Source organism: Petaurus breviceps, unplaced genomic scaffold (assembly GCF_028583685.1).
Source record: "Petaurus breviceps papuanus isolate PSGF00001 unplaced genomic scaffold, PetGlider_PUasm1.0 91133, whole genome shotgun sequence".
Classification (NCBI taxonomy): domain Eukaryota; kingdom Metazoa; phylum Chordata; class Mammalia; order Diprotodontia; family Petauridae; genus Petaurus; species Petaurus breviceps.
The window spans coordinates 76,565,468-76,569,939 of record NW_027187419.1 but is presented as its reverse complement, the minus strand read 5'-3'; the positions used below and the strand labels follow the sequence as shown (position 1 = coordinate 76,569,939).

Sequence of the window (4,472 nt, the reverse complement as noted above, 5' to 3'; positions counted from 1 at the left end):
TTTTTTCATCAAGAATGCTTGAAAGTCACAGTGAGTAGAGTCCTGGCCCTGTAGTCAGGAGGACCTGAGTTCAAATGCGGCCTCAGACACTTAACACACACAAACAAACAAACAAAAAAACCTAGCTGTGTGACCTTGGTCAAGTTACTTAAACCCAATTGCCCTCCCAAAAAAAAGCAAAAAAAAAAGCTTGAAAGTCCTCTATTTCATTGAATGACCATATTTTCCCCTGAAACATTATACTCAGTTGTGCTGGGTAGGTGATTCTTGGTTTTAATCCTAGCTCCTTTGACCTCTGGAATATCATATTCCAAGCCCTTTGATCCCTTAATGTAGAAGCTGCTAGATCTTGTGTTATTCTGATTGTGTTTCCACCATATTCAAATTGTTTCTTCTTGGCTGCTTATAATATTTTCTCCTTGATCTGGGAACTGTGGAATCTGGCTATAATATTCCTAGGAGTTTTCTTTTGGGGATCTTTTTCAAGAGGTGATTAGTGAATTCTTTCAATTTTTATTTTGCCCTCTGGTTCTAAAACATCAGGGCAATTTTCCTTGAGAATTTCTTGAAGGCTGATTTCTAGGCTCTTTTTTTTTATCATGGTTTTCAGGTAGTCCAAATAATTTTTAAATTATCTCTCCTGTATCTATTTTCCAGGTCAGTGGTTTTTCCAATGAGATATTTCACATTTCCTTCTATTTTTCCATTCATTTGCATCTGTTTTATAGTACCTTGATTTTTCATAAAGTCATAAGCTTCCAATTTGCTGCAATCTAATTCTGAAGGAATTATTCTCTTTAGTGAGCTTTTGAAAGTCTTTTTCTATCTGGCAAATTCAGCTTTTTAAGGCATTCTTCTCCTCATTGGCTTTTTGGGCCTCTTTTGCATTTGAGTTAGTCTATTTTTTAAGGTGTTATTTTCTTCAGTCAGGTTGTTGACTCTCTTTTCATGATTTTTTTTTTGCTTTTTGGAGGGCAATTGGGGTTAAGTGACTTGCCCAAGGTCACACAGCTAGTTTTTGTGTTAAGTGTCTGAGGCTGGATTTGAATTCAGGTTGTCCTGACTCCAGGGCCAGTGCTCTACTCATCATGATTTTCTTGCATCATTCTCATTTCTCTTCCCAATTTTTCCTCTACTTCTCTCACTTGGTTTTCTTGATCTCCTCTATAGCCTGTAAGTCATTCATATTTTTCTTGGAAGCTTTTGGTGTAGAAGTTCTGACTTTGTTGTCTGGACAGGACAATGTGAGTTCCAAGCACTTCTTGTCCCATAGGAAATCAGGAATTGCCTCAGGGCCTCTTGGTTCCAAGGCTGCTCTGTACTCCTTAGAGATAATGATGTGCTGAGGGCCATAGTCCAGTTGCCAGCTCACAAGGACATCTCCCACAAAACTGCTCACTTGATGAGCACCAGCTGATGTGACTGGTTCGGGCCCCCTCCATTGTTTCATTCCCCCATGCATTTATGGGTTGATAATTCTGGAAACCTCCACCGCTGCTGGTGATCCATTCTTCCAAAGTCCCTCTAGCCACTGCTGCTTGGGGCCACCCTGGGGCTAAAACCATGGGCTCACACAGGGCTGGGCTCTGCTCCCAGCATGCTGCAATGGACCCTCCTGCTGAAGCAGGAGGTTTGTTTCTTTCTGTCACTTTGTGGGTTCTGTAGCTCTAAGATTTGTTTTAAGTCATATTTTATAGGTATTTAAGGTGGTTATGGGGGGAAGTCACGGAGTTTTCCTGCTTCCACACTGCCATATGGGCTCTGTCCCCCCATGTCTCTTCACACACTCTACATGCCAGATATCCTCATCTACTTGCTTTTCCCCCTCCACCTTCACGAAAAATATTCCATCTCTTCCCTCTTTGCCATTTTGCAAGCTATCCTCTGCCTATGACTGTAATGCTCTCCCTTCTTGTCATCCCCTCTTAGAATCATGGGATAGTAGATTTAGACCTAGAAGAGACCTTAGACGTCATCAAGTCTCATTTCATTTTATTTTAGGGATGAGAAAACTTTCATTTAGCAGATGAGGAAACCGAGGCCCAGAGAATTGGGGCATCTTGCTGTAGTGGCAACCACATTGGCATACCCAGAATGGCTGCTAACATAGATTCTTAGATCTGTTTTACTAGGAAACATAGCTGTTTAAGGGGTCAACACTCCTTAAGTGCTTACTATGAGCAAAACACTATGCTAAGAACTGGGGAATACAAATAGAAAAACAAGACAGTTCTTAAGGAGCTGATATTCTAACATGAGACACAATGCATATGGAAGGTTTCAGCTGCAAGTCAAGTGGAAAAGTTCCATGGTCCTTCTGGTACAGCAGCAAGGCAGATGTTAATACTTCTTCTTTAACATCATTTCCACTAACAAAATCATATTAGTTTCTGATGTTAAATATTTGACAGTGCCAAGAGAAGGTGCCAACCTATGATGGTAGGAGTTTCCTCATCAATGAAATCGTAGGTACAGTCCCTATTCTTTATTATATGTGGCATGGCACTAAGCACTTTAGAAAGAGAACTATTTGCCTTGTAGAAATGTGTAAACTCAAGCCAATTTTATAGAATTACAAACATGCAAAGCACTGAAAGATATTAAAGTAAAATCACTAATGTAAGTTAATAAAGTTGATTACAATCTGGCTTCATTGTCAAGACCTCAGTTGATTAGTGTAGGTACAATTATCTCATCTTACAGAAGAAGAAATTGGAAGAGTACCCACTAAGAACATGAAACCAAAAAGGAACTTCAGATTCTAACAGCCAATTCCTTCTTGAGATTTATAACGTTAATGGAATTTAAGATCTTCCCCACCCATTAATAGGCCTCAAGTGGAGCCCATTGGAAACTTGCTTAGGGGAGGCTTGCTTGTAGGAAGGCTCTCACACCTTTTGCTAATTTCTAATTAGGCACTGAGTCAAGAGGCTTTCGATGCCTTGTGGCTCTGAGAAGTGTGTATATACTCCTAGTTGGCATTTTGTTTGGGGGGCTTGCTTATGAGAAGAATCTTGTGATTCCCTGGTTGAATTCCTGAGTGGCCTTATGTTCAGAGCTCCCAACTGCTCAGATGTAAAGGCTCTCTCTATCTAGGGATATATATAAAGTATATAGTATATTCAGACAGTCAGAGCCCTATCTGTTGGTCTTTATTTCTCTGTTTGTATTTTCTCTGAAGTTCAGGGTGCTGACTTTTTCCCTGAACTAGTGAATGTAATTTTAAAAAGATTGTTGACGCTTTAAACAGCTATCTCCTAGTGAAGCAGATCTAAGAACTTGTGCTTAACAGCCATCCTGGGTATGCCAGTGTGGTTGTCTCTACAAGATTCTATGTTAAAGAATCCACAGAAAAGTCAAGAGCTGGGCCCTTTGGAGACAGTGGAGTCACCTCTTCCTTTCATCTCCTTCTTTTCCCTGTCCCCTTCAAGCCCCACTCTTGTTCAGAGTTCCTGGATGAGCTCCTGTTACCAGTCATCAATGCATGTGACAACAGGAATGAAAACAAGATTTTGATTCACCTTTATTGATGTCTTCCCCCAAAATTGCTTCCCTTTTTTGGGGTCAAATGAAGATACAAGATTAGCACAACCTGGACTGCAAAGTGTGGCCGGAGTGGTGGGTTCTGGGACTGGAGAAAAACAGGAACTGAGCATTCCTCGGGTGTGTAGCCTGCAAGTGTGAAGAAATAAGCCAAGAAAGGCATCCAAACCTTTATAACTGACTGTGGAATGACCAGCATCCACTGTGGCCTACCTAAAGAGATAAGGGAAAGATGTACTGGTCCTCCCAACAGAACAGGAAAAGAATGCAATGCCTTAGCTGCGCAAGGAGTCAAAATGGGAAGTATCTTCTACTCTACCTGCTGATGCCACTGTCTCAATTTAGAGGAAAATAAAGCAGTGATTTATGACTTATCACCTATACCCTAATCTTTCACCCCAGTCAGTCATTAAACATTTATTAAACACCAAAAAGTGAGAGAGAATCCATAAAAATAATGAGGCTCATGGGTGGAAAAATATCCCATCACACATACAATAAATACTATCTTGAGAGCTCTGTAAAGCTTTCACTTTTCTGTAATGTCACAATGGTTTGTATCCTACTTCCCAGTACTCTCTAGCGCCTACATAAGCTTTCATGTTCATAAATATGTAAATGCATGATATATTTAGAACTGAAAGGGATCTTCTGGGTTATCTAGTCCAACTCAATATTACAGGAAAATTGAAAATGAATGAACATAAGTATAAATGCCCCGGGTGTGACTGTACTTAGACTGGGATTCTTAGGCTGTAGTTATATAAAACATTTTTGAGAATCAGACTACATGCTGATTCATTTGTTATGAATATTCCATTACTTAGTTTCATATGTGTATTACAGAAGTTGATTTTTGACAGGCAGATTAGCCCAGTTTAGTATAGTCAGGGAAGTTAAAAGTCAACAAACATTTACTAAGCACCTAC

General features: G+C 40.0%; 1 pseudogene; it reads left to right on the top strand.

Annotated features, from left to right (window-relative positions):
- The first annotated feature begins 3,529 nt into the window (after positions 1 to 3,529).
- LOC138155207 (mth938 domain-containing protein pseudogene) lies at positions 3,530 to 3,869 on the top strand (annotated as a pseudogene).
- Positions 3,870 to 4,472: the final 603 nt, after the last annotated feature.